We start from the raw sequence: 21,557 nt of genomic DNA on the forward strand, positions 1-21,557 counted from the left end.
TGTCCTCAAATCCCCCGCCGGTCTGCACACAGACCTGCAACGCAAGCTGATAGATTGTTTCTGGTCGGGCCATCACTGGCTGAGGGCAGCAGTCCTGTAAATGTCCGTCCATGAAGGAGGACAAGGCCTGGATGAACTGGAGAGCAGGGTGGCTGCATTCTGACTAAAGGCGGCGCAGAGACTGCTGTACCATACTGATGTCGGCTGGAGGGAACCAGCATGCGCGCTGCTGAGGAGAGCTGGCGGATTAGGGTTGGACCGGCAGCTGTTCCTCATGAGGCTGGAGAGAACAGAAAGTCTCTCTGATTTTTGCTCTGTGGTGTTGAGGGCCTGGCAGCTGCTAAGGCCCACACGAGAAGGGAGTGTGGAGCCTGGGCTGTGGGTGTGGGAGGAGCCTATTTTCCACAATCCAGCCATCCTTTTTGAGATTGGTTCAATCGGCCACCTTGCAGAAGCGACTGATGGCAGCGGGTTTACTAAGGCTGGGTGACCTGCGGCTGCTAGGGGAGGAGGGGTGGGAAACCTCAGAAGTCCTGGCACAACAAACAGGACTAACTGCTGGAGAGATTCCCGGGGGAGGTCCAGGAGGCACTGTCTGAGCTGGTAAGGGGGGTGTTTAGGCAGCCAAGGGGGGAGGGGACACTGCAGGTGAAGGCTAAGACTGGGGACTGGCAAAGGGTATGGAGAACTTGTTGGACTTTAATACTCCGAGCCTGGGGAGTTTGAGAGGGTGGGAGGGAAAGCTCTCTACAACCTCTGCATTAAGGAGAGGAACATTAGGAGCCTAACAGAAGTTAAGGCACATCAATGGCAAGGGGTATGTGGGAAGGAGAGTATGGTGGGTTTTAGACAGAGAGGGCTCTACAAACTCCCAGTACCTCCAATGGAGGGTTCTACATGGAGCCCTGGCCACCAATAGCTGGTTGGCACGGGTCGACCCGGGAGTCGGACAGGGGTGTCCTTTCTGTTTCATGAGTGAAACTGTGCATCATGTGTTTTCTGTGTTCGCCAGGTTAATGCCATTAATGTCTCTGTTGAAATGTCTGTGTGAGAGGTTGAGGGTGGAGTTTACTGTCAGAATGTTTATAATGGGGTACAGGTATTTGGATAAGGAAAAGTCGAAAGTTCGTCGTTGAATTTTCTGTTTGCTCAGGCAAAGTTGGCTATTTGGCTAACAAGGACGAACAGGGTCAAAGGTGGGGGGATAACAGACCCTTTACTATTATTTAAAGGGATGGTCTCTCTGCGCCTTAGGGTGGAATTTGAGTTCTATAAAATGATGAAAAGTGTGGAGACTGAGCTAAACGACTACCGCCCCGTAGCACTCACTTCCGTCATCATGAAGTGCTTTGAGAGACTAGTCAAGGACCATATCACCTCCACCCTACCTGACACCCTAGACCCACTCCAATTTGCTTACCGCCCAAATAGGTCCACAGACGATGCAATCTCAAGCACACTGCACACTGCCCTAACCCACCTGGACAAGAGGAATACCTATGTGAGAATGCTGTTCATCGACTACAGCTCAGCATTCAACACCATAGTACCCTCCAAGCTCGTCATCAAGCTCGAGACCCTGGGTCTCGACCCCGCCCTGTGCAACTGGGTACTGGACTTCCTGACGGGCCGCCCCCAGGTGGTGAGGGTAGGCAACAACATCTCCACCCCGCTGATCCTCAACACGGGGGCCGCACAAGGGTGCGTTCTGAGCCCTCTCCTGTACTCCCTGTTCACCCACGACTGCGTGGCCACGCACGCCTCCAACTCAATCATCAAGTTTGCGGACGACACAACAGTGGTAGGCTTGATTACCAACAACGACGAGACGGCCTACAGGGAGGAGGTGAGGGCCCTCGGAGTGTGGTGTCAGGAAAATAACCTCACACTCAACGTCAACAAAACTAAGGAGATGATTGTGGACTTCAGGAAACAGCAGAGGGAACACCCCCCTATCCACATCGATGGAACAGTAGTGGAGAGGGTAGCTAGTTTTAAGTTCCTCGGCATACACATCACAGACAAACTGAATTGGTCCACTCACACTGACAGCGTCGTGAAGAAGGCGCAGCAGCGCCTATTCAACCTCAGGAGGCTGAAGAAATTCGGCTTGTCACCAAAAGCACTCACAAACTTCTACAGATGCACAATCGAGAGCATCCTGGCGGGCTGTATCACCGCCTGGTACGGCAACTGCTCCGCCCTCAACCGTAAGGCTCTCCAGAGGGTAGTGAGGACTGCACAACGCATCACCGGGGGCAAACTACCTGCCCTCCAGGACACCTACACCACCCGTTGTTACAGGAAGGCCATAAAGATCATCAAGGACATCAACCACCCGAACCACTGCCTGTTCACCCCGCTATCATCCAGAAGGCGAGGTCAGTACAGGTGCATCAAAGCTGGGACCGAGAGACTGAAAAACAGCTTCTATCTCAAGGCCATCAGACTGTTAAACAGTCACCACTAACATTGAGTGGCTGCTGCCAACACACTGTCATTGACACTGACCCAACTCCAGCCATTTTAATAATGGGAATTGATGGGAAATGATGTAAATATATCACTAGCCACTTTAAACAATGCTACCTTATATAATGTTACTTACCCTACATTATTCATCTCATATGCATATGTATATACTGTACTCTACATCATCGACTGCATCCTTATGTAACACATGTATCACTAGCCACTTTAACTATGCCACTTTGTTTACTTTGTCTACACACTCATCTCATATGTATATACTGTACTCGATACCATCTACTGTATGCTGCTCTGTACCTTCACTCATTCATATATCCTTATGTACATGTTCCTTATCCACTTACACTGTGTATAAGACATTAGTTTTGGAATTGTTAGTTAGATTACTTGTTGGTTATCACTGCATTGTCGGAACTAGAGGCACAAGCATTTCGCTACACTCGCATTTAACATCTGCTAACCATGTGTATGTGACAAATAAAATTGGATTTGATTTGATTTGATGTGGCTTCTGTCTTGCCACCATAAAGGCATGATTGAGGCATGAGTGCTGCAGAGATGGTTGTCTTTCTGGAAGGTTCTCCCATCTCCATAGAGGAGTTCTGTCAGTGTAACTATCGGGTGCTTGGTCACCTCCCTGACCAAGGCCCTTCTCCCCCGATTGCTCAGTTTGGCCAGGCGGCCAGCTCTAGGAAGAGTCTTGGTGGTTCCAAACTTTTCCATTTCAGAATGATGGAGGCCACTTTGTTCTTGGGGACCTTCAATGTTGCAGAAATGTTTTGGTACCCTTCTCTAGATCTGTGCCTTGACACAATCCTGTCTCTCTTTGTCATTATGGGGTTTTGTGTGTAGATTGTTGAGGATTTGTATTTATTTAATCCATTTTAGAATAAGGCTGTAACATAACAAAAAAAAGTCAAGGGATCTGAATACTTTCTGAAGGCACTGTATATATGTAATAATATATATGTCTCTCTGTCTCTACCCATCTCTCTCTCTCTTTCTCTCTCTACCTCCATCCTTTTGTCAGGGCTATACGAAACTCATAATTGTGAAATTCTGTGGTGGATGTTATTGAGAGATAAACGAGATTGAGTGTGACTTTATCAATCTCTGTGACAATACGGTGATAAATGTAATTATATTCACTACTTATTAACAGGATGGTAATGCTGCCCTCTAATTTTCCACAGTAATTGCGGCCCCTATTTTTATGAGGTGTTAACCACTATAAATCACATAGAAGATTAGGTACATGTAGTGCACAAATTCCCATTCAATCCCATTTCTTGTGACCTATCTCTGTCTCTTATCAAAGTAATAAAGACCACTGTTACATATAGAGAAAGCACTCTGTTTTCACCCGAAATGTATTTTGTCATCATTTTTAATTATTCGATTTCTATTTCATGATGGTAAGTTACATGATACCACAATGATATGTGTTGATGCATGGTATGAGCCACTAATCAAAGGGAGTGTGACATCATCCTAATGCGGGCCACAAACTCCTCCACTGGGAAGTCTATCACTGCAAAAAACATGACTAGAATCAGAATAAGACTAAACAAAGACCATGGCAGAATTGTTGAACAAGATAAATCCAAATGCCCTTAACCGTATGTCACTTCTCTGTTTTGCTGTCCATATAGAGTCGTTCTCTCCCGCCCTCCTACCAGATGGTTTCTCTCTTCCTGGTTTCAGGACCTGCTGTGCTGGGACCGCCTCTGATTGGCTGGCCCAGCTGTTCCCCCACGGCCAAGGAGATGAGTGACAGGTGACTTCCCCAAACAGAGGTCCTGCCGCTGCCATTCTGTCGGTTGAGTGACAGCCCCTGCAGTGGACGGCTCCCTACTGATGATTCTGGGCATGGCATCATTAGTGTCTCTGCGAAACAGCTGTTCCTGATTCCTGGTGCCCACAAATGAAGCATTTCCCACTAACCAGTGTAAATACAATGAGGTATTGCACCATACATCAATACATGTTGTTATATTTACTGTGTGTGTTAAGCAGTTAATTAAAGATGGAGTTCAAATCAAAGTATGACTACAGTTTAAAAAAACACAACTAGAACACAACATGGACAGAAATTGTGAAATTGAACAATTGTAGTCCCTAAACTCATGTTCTCTTTACATGAGCAACACCACATTCTTATTATGAATTAGTTTCATGACTTCAGGAATGTTAGTGTCTAACAACTTATTTCGGATCACGTTCCTCATGTTCTCAGGTTGTGTGGAGATGCCACCTACGTTGACAGCCAATCATCTGCTGCCTGAGTGACAGCAAGAGGCTAAGTGGTCAGAGGAACGGCAACGGCGCTCCTATCCCTTACTGTCACGCGACAGATGGCAGGCTTCAGATGCACGTTGGCTGTTGTGGGATCTCTGGGAATCTAGGATCGGCTCTGGGATCTGTGAGAATGCAGTAGACATCAGTAGAAGGGTGTCTCCGAGGAACAAGAGGAGCGGGCCTACACATGTAGCTAATGGAATACACTGCCTCAGACACCTGAGGGCATCCTCGGGCAACACACTGGCACCATGCCAAGAGGAATCAAAAGCTGTCATAATTCTGGACCACAGCTAGACCTAGACACAGGCAGACACAGGTAGACACAGGCGTGAAGATTGTGTTTCAGCTAGCTTTCTATCTTTTTTTTGGTCAAGCGCTGGTTTTATGTATGTTATCATATCTGGGTCAAAACATAATTGTTTTGTTGTTGTGACTCTCTGTTCTTCAGTTAGGCTGCATGACAACGCAAAGGTGTAAAATGTTTTATTCCGTTTTAGCGGCCTCAAGGATTTTTGAGAGCCACAAAGGATATTTAAATGAGACCATATTTTATTCTGTAGTCACCCCGTTGTCGGGGACTGGTGACCACGGGGCATTTTAATTATTGCGGTGCAATTTTTTTTCTGCTAAATCTGATTAAGGAGTGTGTTTCTTATTCTGGGGAGATTAGCCATCTGGTAGAGGGACGTGGGGAGAGAGGGAATTTCTCTGCTTGTTAGTGACTGGCTTTCACAGCTCTCTCCCACTGCTGAGCTCAAACGACTGTGAGTGACACCGCTGCCCACTCGCACAGACAAAAATAACCCGCTAAATGGCTAGCATATGTGAGCTGCTCTCTACAGGGTAGGGCTTGAAATGTAACGTGGAGAGAGAGTGTGTGTGTGTGGTGTAGGAGAGGAAAAGGGTGAGAGATAGAGAGTGAGAGAGAGTGAGGAACTGAGGAAAAGAGAGTGTGAATGTGTGTCTTTTCCCATTCCTATATAACCAATTCATCGTAAGTCGGAGTGTGGAGAAGAGGGGGGGGGGGGTGTTACATGCATGTGTGGCGGAAACTTGGCCCATGGTTTTCCTAGATAAACCCGATCCCGAGCGAAGGTCCAGGACATATTTTCCTTAGGGGTTAATGTGGGGAAAGTGTGAATATTTGGGAAAGCCGGTGCTGAAAGCTATGAGCGCTGCACACATGTGGGAAAGGTGGGCGCAACTAGGACAAATTAGACATCATCAGTTCAGGCGGTTCCTGCTCTTCAGGCTGGGGTAATTGAAGCTGACATAGGTGTACTTTTGTGGCTTCCTTTTTGGCTCCCATTCTATTGTTCTTTTCCTTCATGTCTTAGTCATAAACTAGGCATATGTAATTGTCGTGCCGCTAATGTCACATTTAAATCAAGACTGCGTAAGGAAGTAAGCTTATTAACACTTGAAAATCAGCACATACTCCAATGAAATAGTACATGTTGAAATGTCACTTTTATAGCTTTTTGAAAAATGTCTGGATGTAGGCTACACCTAAAACAGCTATATTTAAACATTGGTTTTAATGGGGCTTTCATAGTAAAGTGAGGGCAACACAGTAATGGTCAAAGCTTTATTAGGCTACACACACACACACACACACACACACACACACACACACACACACACACACACACACACACACACACACACACACACACACACACACACACACACACACACACACACACACACACACACACACACACACACACACACACACACACACACACACACACACACACACACACACACACACACGTGCGCACACAAGCACAGTGAGTGCCTGCCTGTGAAGAGTTAAAAACAAGTCACCTCTCTGACATTTACACAAGGCTGCTGCTTCCTTTCAGATGCACGGCAGGATACGACAATCCCCGCCATGCCAGAGTCATTGAAAAGTGTAATGGGGAGACAGGAAGCTTCCAGCTGCACAGTGCACCTGGACAACCTAAACAACCTGGACAAAGGTCCCTACTTCATGGCCAGTAGTAGAGGGGACCATTCTCACAATACAATACATTGAGTGGTTAAACAATGTCAACTAACGTCACCTGGCATTCAACTGGACCCCTACCACTATTACTTCTGTCTCCGGCTACTATGTCTGGACGAAGTGACTCTTTCATCACTGAAATACGTGCCTTTTTTATTTGCCTCCAAAACAAATTCCATATGTGGAGCTTAAAGCTTACAGTTTGGAATGGTTGATTTTATCATTGGTAAAAACAGTACGGAAGCGAAACAAATGCAATTTCAACAAACACACTTCACTCAAATCAAATCAAATGTATTCATATAGCCCTTCGTAAATCAGCTGATATCTCAAAGTGCTGTACAGAAACCCAGCCTAAATCCCCAAAACAGCAAGCAATGCAGGTGTAGAAGCACGGTGGCTAGGAAAAACTCCCTAGAAAGGTCAAAACCTAGGAAGAAACCTAGAGAGGAACCAGGCTATGTGGAGTGGCCAGTCCTCTTCTGGCTGTGCCGGGTGGAGATTATAACAGAACATGGCAAAGATGTTCAAATGTTCATAAATGACCAGCATGGTCAAATAATAATAATCACGGGCAGAACAGTTGAAACTGGAGCAGCAGCACGGCTAGGTGGACTGCAAGGACAGCAAGGAGTCATCATGTCAGGTAGTCCTGAGGCATGGTCCTAGGGCTCAGGTCCTCTGAGAGAAAGAAAGAGAGAAAGAGAGAATTAGAGAGAGCATACTTAAATTCACACAGGACACCGGATAGGGCAGGAGAAGTAATCCAGATATAACAAACTGACCCTAGCCCCCCGACACATAAACTACTGCAGCATAAATACTGGAGGTTGAGACAGGAGGGATCAGGAGACACTGTGGCCCCATCCGATGACAACCCGGACAGGGCCAAACAGGATGGATATAACCCCACCCACTTTGCCAAAGCACAGCCCCCACACCACTAGAGGGATATCTTCAACCACCAACCTACCATCCTGAGACAAGGCCGAGTATAGCCCACAAAGATCTCCGTCACGGCACAACCCAAGGGGGGCGTCAACCCAAACAGGAAGATCACATCAGTGACTCAACCCACTCAAGTGACGCACCCCTCCTAGGGACCCCTCCTAGGGACGGTATGAAAGAGCCCTAGTAAGCCAGTGACTCAGCCCCTGTAATAGGGTTAGAGGCAGAGAATCCCAGTGGAAAGAGGGGAACCGGCCAGGCAGAGACAGCTTGGGTGGTTCGTTGCTCCAGAGCCTTTCCGTTCACCTTCACACTCCTGGGCCAGACTACACTCAATCATATGACCCACTGAAGAGCTGAGTCTTCAGTAAAGACTTAAAGGTTGAGACCGAGTTCGCCTCTCACGTGGGAAGGCAGACCATTCCATAAAAATGGAGCTCTATAGAAGAAAGCCCTGCCTCCAGCTGTTTGCTTAGAAATTCTAGGGATAATTAGGAGGCCTGCGTCATGTGTGACCATAGCGTACGTGTAGGTATGTATGGCAGGACCAAATGAGAGATAGGTAGGAGCACGTTAGCAGTAAAACCTTGAAATCAGCCCTTGCCTTGACAGGAAGCGAGTGTAGGGAGGCTAGCACTGGAGTATTATGATCAATTTTTTGGGTTCTAGTCAGGATTCTAACAGCGGTATTTAGCACTAACTGAAGTTTTTTTTGTGCTTTATCCGGGTAGCCGGAAAGTAGAGCATTGCAGTAGTCTAACATAGAAGTGACAAAAGCATGGATTAATTTTTCTGCATAATTTTTGGACAGAAAGTTTCTGATTTTTGCAATGTTACGTAGATGGAAAAAAGCTGTCCTTGAAACAGTCTTGATATGTTCTTCAAAAGAGAGATCAGGGTCCAGAGAAACGCCGAGGTCCTTCAGTTTTATTTGAGACGACTGTATAACCATTAAGATTAATTTTCAGATTCAACAGAAGATATCTTTGTTTCTTGGGACCTAGAACAGGCATCTCTGTTTTGTCCGAGTTTAAGAGTAGAAAGTTTGCAGCCATCCACTTCCTTATGTCTGAAACACAGGCTTCCAGCGAGGGCAATTTTGGGCTTCACCATGTTTCATTGAAATGTACAGCTGTGTGTCATCCACATAGCAGTGAAAGTTGACATTATGTTTTCGAATGACATCCCCAAGAGGTAAAATATATAGTGAAAATAATAGTGGTTCTAAAACGGAACCTTGAGGAACACCAAAATCTACAGTTGATTTGTCAGAGGACAAACCATTCACAGAGACAAACTGATATCTTTCCGACAGATAAGATCTAAACCAGGCCAGAACTTGTCCGTGTAGACTAATTTGGGTTTCCAATCTCTCCAAAAGAATGTGGTGATCGATGGTATCAAAAGCAGCACTAAGGTCTAGGAGCACGAGGACAGATCCAGATCCTCGGTCTGATGCCATTAAATGGTCATTTACCACCTTCACAAGTGCAGTCTCAGTGCTATGATGGGGTCAAAAACCAGACTGAAGCATTTCGTATACATTGTTTTGTCTTCAGGAAGGCAGTGAGTTGCTGCGCAACACCCTTTTCTCTTTTTTTTGAGAGGAATGGAAGATTCGATATAGGCCTTTAGTTTTTATTTTATTTTCTGGGTCAAGGTTTGGCTTTTTTAAGAGAGGCTTTATTACTGCCACTTTTTGTGAGTTTGGTACACATCCGGTGGATAGAGAGCCGTTTATTATGTTCAACATAGGAGGGCCAAGCACAGGAAGCAGCTCTTTCAGTAGTTTAGTTGGAATAGGGTCCAGTATGCAGCTTGAAGGTTTAGAGGCCATGATTATTTTCAGCATTGTGTCAAGAGATATAGTACTAAAACACTTGAGTGTCTCTCTTGATCCTAGGTACTGGCAGAGTTGTGCAGACTCAGAGTCCGTAATTTGCTTTCTAATAATCATGATCTTTTCCTCAAAGAAGTTCATGAATTTTTTGCTGCTGAAGTGAAAGCCATCCTTTCTTGGGGAATGCTGCTTTTTAGTTAACTTTGCGACAGTATCAAAAAGGAATTTCGGATTGTTCTTATTTTGCTCAATTAAGTTGGAAAAATAGGATGATCGAGCAGCAGTAAGGGCTCTTCGATACTGCACGGTACTGTCTTTCCAAGCTAGTCAGAAGACTTCCAGTTTGGTGTGGCGCCATTTCCGTTCCAATTTTCTGGAAGCTTGCTTCAGAGCTCGGGTATTTTCTGTATACCAGGGAGCTAGTTTCTTATGAGAAATGTTTTTAGTTTTTAGGGGTGCAACTGCATCTAGGGTATTGCGCAAGGTTAAATTCAGTTCCTCAGTTAGTTGGTTAACTGATTTTTGTCCTCTGGCGTCCTTGGGTAGACATAGGAAGTCTGAAAGGACATCAAGGAATCTTATACTACAGATGCCATTACTAATCTCAAAAGGACGTTTTGCATTCAGGAGTGTTTATTATTTGCATTGATAGGCTATTTCCTCTATCCATGAAAACATCAAAGACAAGAAAATATACATTTTGGTGCATGTCATCAGTTTAAAACGTTGTGATGACACCTGCCCAAAATAAGGGTCCTATTTCACATCCTTCCTCATTGAATAAAACAACAACAACATCAATGAACTGAAGATGCAGTTGATGCTAAAAAAATGGCTAATCTAGCTCCATATAAGAAAAGAGACTCATGCTTATGGCTTACATCTGTGGATATGTCTGGTATATTTGCTAAGAACACAGCTTACATGCTGGAGTCCCAGACAACATCTCAATTTGCTAATCCTCTGTGTACATGCTAACACTTCACTTCCTGGAATTCCTGGATTCCTGGAATTTCTTGTTAGCATCCTGCGGTTCTTTCTCAGTGTGTATCAGATAGCCTGTGCTAGCTTCCTCTGTGCCTCTGCATTTGGTTCCCATTTGAACCGTCTCAAAGCCAATAAAGGACCTAGTCAATTAAAACAGACCAGGCACTTCATAAGCAGGAAATGGACCAATTATAGCGACCCCGCAGAGCGGCATGGGTTTAAACTCCTGAAATATGTAAAGAGACGGGCAGACAGGCAAGGAGGCAGTTTAGGGTTTCAACCTAGGGGCTAATCTTGAAAAAACAAGCTGGCAGTGTGCTGGTCACTGATAAAGGCACTAGTCTGTCATCACACAGGCTCACCTCCAGTAATTCGGCCTGTCACAACATCATCTGTAATCAGGGCAACAGCCAAGGGCACGGGGAGACAGGCCAGAGGGGACGGATGTGTGTGTGTGTGTGTGTTAGGGTCAGCGTTATAGGCCTCCTTGCCCATCCAATTAAAATATTGGAATATTGATAATTTATTTGACCGAGACGCACACCGCAGAAAGACACATCAATCTCAGATAAAGCATCAGAGCGAGCTAAACAGCGCCTCTCTGTCTCAGTATGTGTAGACCATGCATGTCAAGCTGTCTGGACAAAAAGAGTATGGCATGTCAAACTAATTTTGTCCAGACAGCATAATATGCATGTGTTACATATAGTTAGACAGAGGAGTGCTATTTCACCCGCAAGGATGCTTTCTCACGTGAGATTGTTTTGGCAGAGAGGAAGAGACAAAGAGAGAGGGTTCTGTCCAGAATACCCCAATGCGTTTCTATGAGCTTAATATGTTGTCACCTGCCTTGCCGCTTCTGGGACAACGACTCCCACTGCTAGGACATGAGCATCTCGTCATTATATACAGATCTGGTTTTAGCCAAATGCGAATTGGAAAGGAAAGTTGGCAGGTGCAGTGTACTTTCGGGTGCTGGCTTCCTTTAATGCATGTTTAAGTATGTTTATCCAAAACTACGTAATTACTCCTGTATAAATAAAATAATTCAAAATACTTCACCAGAGAGCATGACTTTGCCATAGAGGATCATTAGCTTCTTTAAAACAAATAGCTGTGGGTTGTTTCAAATCACAAGCATGCAGGCCTATGCATATTTGGGAAGCCTGCAATTTGTGCAGTTCTCTTGGCAATAGGCCTAGCTGATTATTGAGTTGTGGCTGTCAGTGAAAAGCATCTAAAATATGAGTGAGATAATGTGTCTTGAGTATAATAGAAAATTTTGAAACAAGAAGAAGGGGTAGGGTGTGTCCAAGATATGGCGGGTCGCTCTCCAGAATGCACCCACTCTGCTCTCCAGAATGCACCCACTCAGCTCTCCAGAATGCGGTCAGCCTACTCCCGCCAATTATTGGGCATTCATTGTTTCATTGTGTGCCTTTTGATTGCTTATTTTGATTAATTCTTGATTACATATGTCACCAGTAGGCCTAGTAGATGTACCGTTAATCCCCATAATTTGGTTACATGAATTTATGTTAATTCATGTATTAATTATAGTAATTTACTGTTCTCATTTTCAGAGTGGAAACATTGTTTGCAGAGTTCACAACCTGTTACACTTGTGAAAAATAAGTTTGGGCTTATTTCATAACCATCATTTGCGAGTGTTTAAAATGTTTTCATTGTCTTTTGTTTGGAGTGCTCCATGTGAGCAATGAGCATGTGTCTGGTTTGTTTATCCTTGTAATGCTGAGGGAGCGCACGCGCCTGAGCACATTAAAGTAGCCTATCTGGCCTGCTGTGAGACAATTTCTGATTGTCTTAAAAATACCTAAAGTTGTATTACAAAAGTAGTTTGAAATGTTTTGGCAAAGATTACAGGCAAGTTTTGAAATATTTTGTAGTGACTTTGCTCAATTTGTAAGCTGTTTTTTTCTGGATCAAACGCGCCAAATAAATTGTCATTTTGGATATATATGGACGGAATTAATCGAACAAAAGGACTAATTGTGATGCTTATGGGACATATTGAAGTGCCAACAAAAGAAGCTTGTCAAAGATAAGGCATGTTTCATATTTTATTTCTGCGTTGCAGGGTTGAAATATGCTACCCTCTTTGTTTACTGTTGCGCTATCATCAGATAATAGCTTCTTATGCTTTCGCCGAAAAGCCTTTTTAAAATCTGACATGTTGGCTGGATTCACAACGAGTGTAGCTTTCATTTAGTATCTTACATGTCTGATTTAATGAAAGTTAGATTTTTATATCATTTATTTGAATTTGCCAAGCGTCCCCTATTCCATAAGAAGCTAACTCACCATGTCCACCACTAATAAGATGAGCTTCTCAGTCATTTTTTCTTCACCTCATACAGTAAGTCAATGAAGTACACTACATGACCAAATGCATGTGGACACCTACTCGTCGAACACCTCATTCCAAAATCATCTGCATTAATATGGAGTTGGTCCCCCCTTTGCTTTTATAACAGCCTCCACTCTTCTGGGAAGACTTTCCACTAATGTTGGAACATTGGTGCGGGGACTTGCTTCCATTCAGCCACAAGAGCCAAACCCAGATTCATCGGTTGGACTGCAAGATGGTTTTATTTAACTAGTCAAGTCAGTTAACCTCTTGCTCCTACCTGACATGCAGGCGTCCCATCTAGACATCTGGAAATGCAAATGCGCTACGCTAAATGCTAATAGTACTAGTTAAAACTCAAACGTTCATTAAAATACACATGCAGGGTATTGAATTAAAGCTACACTCGTTGTGAATCCAGGCAACAAGTCAGATTTCTAAAATGCTTTTCGGCGAAAGCATGAGAAGCTATTATCTGATAGCATGTAACACCCCAATAGACCCGCAGGGGACGTAAACAAAATAATTAGCATAGTCGTCGCTACACAAACCGCACAAATAAAATATAAAACATTCATTACCTTTGACCATCTTCTTTGTTGGCACTCCTAGATGTCCCATAATTACTATTGGGTCTTTTTTTTCGATTAAATCGGTCCATATATAGCCTAGATATCGATCTATGAAGACTGTGTGATAAACGGAAAAAAATTGCGTCTTATAACGTAACGTAATTTTTTTAAATTAAAAAAGTTGACGATAAACTTTCACAAAACACTTCGAAATACTTTTGTAATGCAACTTTAGGTATTAGTACACGTTAATAAGCAATCAAATTGATCACAAGGCGATGTATATTCTTTAGCTGTCCGTCTGGAAATAATGTCTGGGTAAATCTCAACCAAAATATCCGGTCGGAGACCTGAACAAATGGCTTGTCTCTTCTTCGTTTGACCAAGAAACAAAGCCTAGGCAAATGACAAGACTGTTGACATCGTGTGGAAGCTGTAGGTATTGCAACCTCAGCCCCATTTATTGTGGTTCGCCTTTATCAATGGGTTGAAGTGGCGGATGGATATATATTTCCATTTTCAGTGATCAGATTTTCCTGCGCTTTTCGATGAAACACACGTTGTATTATAGTCACAGCCGTGATTTAACCAGTTTTATAAACGTCTGAGTGTTTTCTATCCACACATACTAATCATATGCATATACTATATTCCTGGCATGAGCAGCAGGGCGCTGAAATGTTGCACGATTTTTAACAGAATGTTCGAAAAAGTAGGGGGTAGGAGTAACAGGTTAAGAACATATTCTTATTTACAATGACGGCCTACCAAAAGGCAAAAGGCCTCCTGTGGGGACGGGGGCATGGGATTAAAAATAAAAATAGATACAATATAAATATAGGACAAAACACACATCAAGGGAGACAACACAACACTACATAAAGAGAGACCTAAGACAACAGCATAGCAAGGCAGCAACAAAACATTATAACAACATGGCAGCAGCATTAAACATGGTACAAACATTATTTGGCACAGATAACAGCACAAAGGGCAAGGTGGTAGAGACAACAATACATCACACAAAGCAGCCACGTCTGTCAGTAAGAGTGTCCATGATTGAGTCTTTGAATGGAGATATTGAGATAAAACTGTCCAGTTTGAGTGTTTGTTGCAGCTTGTTCCAGTCGCTAGCTGCAGCGAACTGAAAAGAGGAGTGACCCAGGGATGTGTGTGCTTTGGGGACCTTTAACAGAATATGACTGGCAGAATGAGTGTTGTATGTGGAGGATGAGGGCTGCAGTATATATCTCAGATAGGGGGGAGTGAGGCCTAAGAGGGTTTTATAATAAGCATCAACCAGTGGGTCTTGCGACGGGTATACAAAGATGAACAGTTTACAGAAGAGTATAGAGTGCAGTGATGTGTCCTATAAGGAGCATTGGTGACAAATCTGATGGCCGAATGGTAAAGAACATCTAGCCGCTCGAGAGCACCCTTACCTGCTGATCTATAAATTATGTCTCCGTAATCCAGCATGGGTAGGATAGTCATCTGAATCAGGGTTAGTTTGGCAGATGGGGTGAAAGAAGAGCGTTTACGATAGAGGAAACCAAGTCTAGATTTAACTTTAGCCTGCAGTTTTGATATGTGATGAGAGAAAGAGTTGAGAGAAAGTGCACCGTCTAGCCATACTCCCAAGTACTTGTATGAGGTGACTATCTCAAGCTCTAAACCCTCAAAGGTAGTAATAACACCTGTGGGAGGAGGGGCATTCTTCTTACCAAACCACATGACCTTTGTTTTGGAGGTGTTCAGAACAAGGTTAATGGCAAAGCTTGTTGGACACTAAGAAAGCTTTGTTGTAGAGCATTTGACACTTGGGGCCAGATGAGTATAAGACTGTATCATTTGCATATAAATGGATGAGAGAGCTTCCTACTGCCTGAGCTATGTTTTTGACGTAAATTGAGAAGAGCACGGGGCCTAGGATCGAGCCTTGGGGTATTCCCTTGGTGACAGTCAGTGTCTGAGACAACACATTTTATGACTTTATACACTGCACTCTGACTCTGACTTTTACTACAACTTTTTATTTTATTTATGACTTTATACACTGAGAGAGGTAGTTAGGAAACCAGCCCAAAGACCCCTCAGAGACACCAATACTCCTTAGCCGGCCCATGTATGGATGTATTTCAAGGCCAACCTTCAAACGCAGTGCCTCTTTGCTTGACATTATGGTAAAATCAAACTAAATCAGCCAAGACCTCAGAAAAATAATTGTAGACCTCCACAAGTCTGGTTCATCCTTGGGAGCAATTTCCAAACGCCTGAAGGTACCACATTCATCTGTGCAAACAATAATATGCAAGTATAAACACCATGGGACCACGCAGCTGTCATACCGCTCAGGAAGGAGACGTGTTCCGTCTCCTAGAGATGAATGTACTTTGGTGCGAAAAGTGCAAATCAATCCCAGAACAACAGCAAAGGACCTTGTGAAGATGCTGGAGGAAACAGGTACAAAAGTATCTACATCCACAGTAAAACAAGTCCTATATATACATAACCTGAAAGGACGCTCAGCAAGGAAGAAGTCACTGCTCCAAAACCGCCACAAAAAAGCCAGACTACGGTTTGCAAATGCACATGGGAACAAAGATCGTACTTTTTGGAGAAATGTCCTCTGGTCTTATGAAAAAAATAGAAATGTTTGGAGGAAAATGGGGGAGGCTTGAAAGCCGAAGACACCATCCCAATCGTGAAGTACAGGGGTGGCAGCATCATGGTGTGGGGGTGCTTTTCTCCATGAGGGACTGGTGCACTTCACAAAATAGATGGCATCATGAGGAAAGGAAGACTATGTGGATATATTGAAGCAACATCTTGAGACATCAGTCAGGAAGTTAAAGCTTGGTCGCAAATGAGTCTTCGAAATGGCCAATGACCCCAAGCATACTTCCGAAGTTGTGGCAAAATTGCTTAAGGACAACAAAGTCAAGGTATTGTAGTGGCCGTCACAAAGCCCTGACCTCAGTCCTATATAACATTTGTGGGCAGAACTGAAAAAAGCGTGTGCAAGCATGGAGGCCTACAATCCTGACTCAGTTACACCAGCTCTGTCAGGAGGAATGGGCCAACATTCACCCAACTTATTGTGGAAAGCTTGTGGAAGGCTTCCCAAAACATTTGATCCAAGTTAAACAATTTAAAGGCAATGCTACCAAATACTAATTGAGTGTATGTAAACTTCTGACCCACTGGGAATGTGATGAAAGAAATAAAAGCTGAAATAAATCATTCTCTCAACTATTATTCTGAAATTTCACATTCTTAAAATAAAGTTGTGATCCTAACTGACCTAAGACAGGGAATTTTTATTTGGATAAAATGTCAGGAATTGTGAAAAGCTGAGTTGAAATGTGTTTGGCTAAAGTGTATGTAAACTTCCGACTTCAACTTTATGCATGTGCACACACAACATTGATATTGCCTTGCTCAATGATCAACTAACAACTAAGGTAATTATGATGATGAAGTAAGGATTAGTATCTGCCGGGTGTCTTTTCATCCTATACCGAGGGATTCACTCTAATGCCTTGTCTGTGCATTCCCAGAATGTTGAGCGTATGCAGGAGGAGAGGAGGACAATGACTGGGGGTTGGGGTTGATTTATATGTCCCTGATGTGACGCACAATGCCACACAAAAGGTTGATTGACCAAGAACTTCACATTGAACCACTGGTGGAAAAAGTGGTCCCCTCCTTTCTGATACAGAGAGGTGATTTCATGGGGTTCCAGACACCTAATGATCCTTTCCAAAAGAGGAAAGACACAGACAAAAGTGAAACGCTCAATATAAAATACAGCAATGCTGGACTCCAATGCTGTGTTAAGACAGGCAACCCAATTCTGATATTTTCCTTTTCCACTAATTGGCCTTTTTACCAAATAAAGATCAGCTCTGAAAAAGATTGGTCAAAAAAACAATTAGTAGAAAAAAGATCAGAATTGGATGCCTATTGCAAATGCAGTTCAAGATGTCACCCTATAACTGTAACATTGTTAAACCCTATACCCTTTTTTGAAATACTGTATCCGTCCATTGACTCCTATGTGACTTATATAAGCTCTACATCCGGAAATATATAGTTGGGAGGAGAATACATCTCAAGAGGCAGTCAATCTTTCGTTAAACCCAGGGTGAGTAGGGTCAGATGCCCCTCCTTCCGGACCTAAAACAGCAGCACATCTGGTGCAGGGTGATGGCTGGAATGATAATGCCCCTGTGACTGAGCTGGCCTTGCTCTGTACACTTCAGAGGTTTAAAACAAAAGGATTGCATTGTATTTAAAAACAGTTAAACGAGCAGTCTTTTCCCATTCTCCACAGTTCAATTTAAAGGAGAAGCAAACAATCAAGGATAGGTGTGGCCAATCAACACAAAATGGCTGCCACCAGCCCTGCAAAATTAACAGGTGAAGACAATTAAGCTGATTAGGGTGCAACTGACAATAGAGATCTCGTGATACTGATTGGATATGAAAAGTGGGATGAGACTGGGCCTAGGTAAAAACATACACCATTCAAATAGTAAAACAGTTTAGGGTATTAAAAGAGCATCCAGTGAGGAAGTCTTCCTCACATTACCCTCTTCTTCTTAAATGCAGTTTTGAGCACTGTGCTGATGAAAGAAAGCAATGTCATTCAAACCTGTCAAGTTCAAACGATTCAAAGTTGTCAATATGGCTGATGATCCTCCAAAACATATACACACTGTCCCTTAGGGACAACCGCTGACTTCTCCAACATACGGTCCCACCGTGGACTTTCCCTTTCCACGGCCCACATAGCTCAACCCCTGCAGTACTAGCAGATCCTTGTACATTCCCGCACTGTAGGGCCACAGGAACCTCTCGATTCCCCGGAAGCCTCCACCTTCTTAGGACTACTCCAAAACATTGAGGCCACAGCAGCAGCTCCTCCACGGCTCACGTCAGCAACAGGAGGTCTTCCCGCTGCTCCCTCCATTGGGCTCAGGCTGTCCCCCACTCATCACTTAGTATTACAGCTGTGACACCTCCACTGCAATACGCCTCTTGCAGATTTACACCAGACAGATCCATCTTGTGAAGAAACTGTCCAAAGACCTCTATACTAAACAATTAATAGCATGGATCTCCCTTAAGGGAATAGGGCAGATGTGTCAAAGTCATTCTACAGAGGTCTGCGGGTTTTTGCTCCACCCTTGTACTTGCTTGATGAATTAAAGTCACTAATTAACGAAGAACTCCTCTCACCTGGCTGTCTAGGTCTTAATTGAAAGAAAAATATAAAAAAACCTGCAGACACTCGGCCCTCCGTGGAATGAGTTTGAGACCCCTGGACTACAGAATAATCACAGTTCTGACAAACATACAAGATTCAAATAGTAAAACAGTTAGGATGTCTTCATCACAAATCCCTGTACCTGGCGACGCATAATTGGCTTAGCGTCGTCCGGGTTAGGGAGGGTTTGGCCGGCAGCGATATCCTTGTCTCATCGCGCACTAGCAACTCCTGTGACGGGCCGGGCGCAGTGCACGCTGACCAGGTCGCCAGGTCTACAGTGTTTCCACAGACATATTGGTGCGGCTGGCTTCCGGGTTGGATGCGTGCTGTGTTAAGAAGCAGTTTGGGTTGTGTTTTGGAGGACGCATAGCTCTTGACCTTCGCCTCTCCCGAGCTTGTAAGGGAGATGAGACAAGACAGTAACTACTAACAATTGAATACTATGAAAAGGGGGGTAAAAATAATTTAAAAAAATAATAATAAAAGACTCCAACCACCCAAGCCATAGACTATCCTCTCTTCTTCCACGCGGCAAGTGGTACCGGCGCATCAAGTCTGGCACCAACAGACTCTTGAACAGCTTCTATCCCCAAGCAAAAAGTGATGAATAGCTAACAAAATAGCTAGAAAGACTATCTGAGTTAACCTTGTATCCTTATTGACCATTTTATTTCTCCATGCACACTCACAGGGCCACACACACACACACACACACACACACACACACACACACACACACACACACACACACACACACACACACACACACACACACACACACACACACACACACACACACACACACACACACACACACACACACACACACACACACACACACAATCTGCTAACTCATACCATCTGTATGCACATACATTTATACTGACTCTACACACATACATGCTGCTGCTACTCTGTTTATCTTATATCCTGATGCCTAGTCACCTTGCCCCTGTAAATATCTACCTCCATCACTCCAGTATCCCTGCACATTGTAAGTACGTTATTGGAACTGACCTTGTATATAGTATGCTTATTTCTTCTTATTTCTCGTGTGCACAGACTAGAATATGTTCCGGGATTTACCCGATAACATTGAGAAGTTTACCATATCAGTCACCGGCTTCATAAATACAGTAAGTGCATCCATCTTCTCCATGTACATACGGTCACTGCATTGCTTGCTGTTTGGGGTTATAGGCTGGGTTTCTGTACAGCACTTTGTGACATCGGCTGATGTAAAAAGGGCTTTATAAATACATGTGATTGATTGACATATGCCAACCAGAGGCCATGGAGTACAGGCACCATCCACACTGAGCTAAAGGATAGAGCTGCCGCTTTCAAGGAGCGGGAAAACGAATCAGGACGCTTATAAGAAATTCCTCTACGACTTCCAACAAGCCATCAAACAGTGCCAATACTTGACAATGTGGCCGCGCACCACTTCAATACCATCGTCAAGTTTGCTGATGACACGACGTGGTCCACACCACCACGTCGTGTCATCGGCAAACTTGCTAATTGTTTCTGAGTCCACAGAAACAAGAGGGTGAAAAGATTTGGCTTGGGCCCTCGGATCCTCAAAAAGTTATAAAGCTGCACCATTGACAGCATCTCGACTGGCTGCATCACTGCTTGGTACGGCACCTGCTTGGCATCTGACCGCACGCAAGGTGCTACAGAGAGTGGTCAGTATGGCCCAGTACATTACTGCGGCCAAGTGCCCTGCCACCCAGGACCTCTTTACCAGGCGGTGTCAGAAGGAAGACCCCAACAATGGTCAATGACTCCAGCAACCCAAACCATAGACTGTTCTCTCTGCTGCCGCACGGCAAGCAGTATCAGTGAACCAACAGGACCCTGAACAGCTTCTAGCCCCATGCCATATGACTACTAAACAAGACTGCTAAATAGCTAGTCAAATGGCTACCTAGAGAACCTGCATTGACCCTCTTTTGCACTAACTCTCTTGCACTGACTCACACTGGACACACTGACACCCCAACACACACACACATACACTACACACGCCCACAAACACATATAACATGCGCACACATGCATACTGAGTTCACACACACTCGCACGCACACAGACATACACACACCACATACGCTGCTGCTACTGTCTATTATCTATCCTGTTGCCTAGTCACTTTACCCCTACCTATATGTGCATAGCTACCTCAATTACTTCTTACCGTTGCACATCGACCCGGTACTGGTACTTTTTTTCTTTATAATTTACTCTGCATTGTTGGAAAAGGAACCGTAAGTAAGAATTTCCCCGTTAGTATACACGTTATTTACGAAGCATGTGACAAATAAAATGTTATTCGATTTTTTTTGTAGGAATCAATGGGATCATTATTCTCCTGGCTGCTTGGCCCTGAAGACATGATGCCGCCCTATGTAGGAGTCTAATCTTAGAAACCCAGCACATAACTCTTCAGATAACCTCAATAACCAAAACACCTTTAGAGTAGAGGGGAATGTCTTTGATCATGTTCTCTAATGTGGATTTTGTCAAACGTCTGCTGTACCACGTCAAGTTGTTCTTGTTACAAGGAGTTGGGAGGTTAAGTGTGTTAAGAAGACAAACAGGACAGGTGGCGAATGGCGATACCCTTCATGAATGTATGGAAAGGGTATTCTTCATTTTTTGTTCCTCTTGTAAAGTCAAAAAGAACGAAAACATGTCCTTCCCCTAATCTGTCACCTGTTATCACTGTGTTATTAGGTATTGAATCTTAAAGAGATTGC

The sequence above is a fragment of the Oncorhynchus gorbuscha genome, linkage group LG10 (assembly GCF_021184085.1).
Source record: "Oncorhynchus gorbuscha isolate QuinsamMale2020 ecotype Even-year linkage group LG10, OgorEven_v1.0, whole genome shotgun sequence".
Classification (NCBI taxonomy): domain Eukaryota; kingdom Metazoa; phylum Chordata; class Actinopteri; order Salmoniformes; family Salmonidae; genus Oncorhynchus; species Oncorhynchus gorbuscha.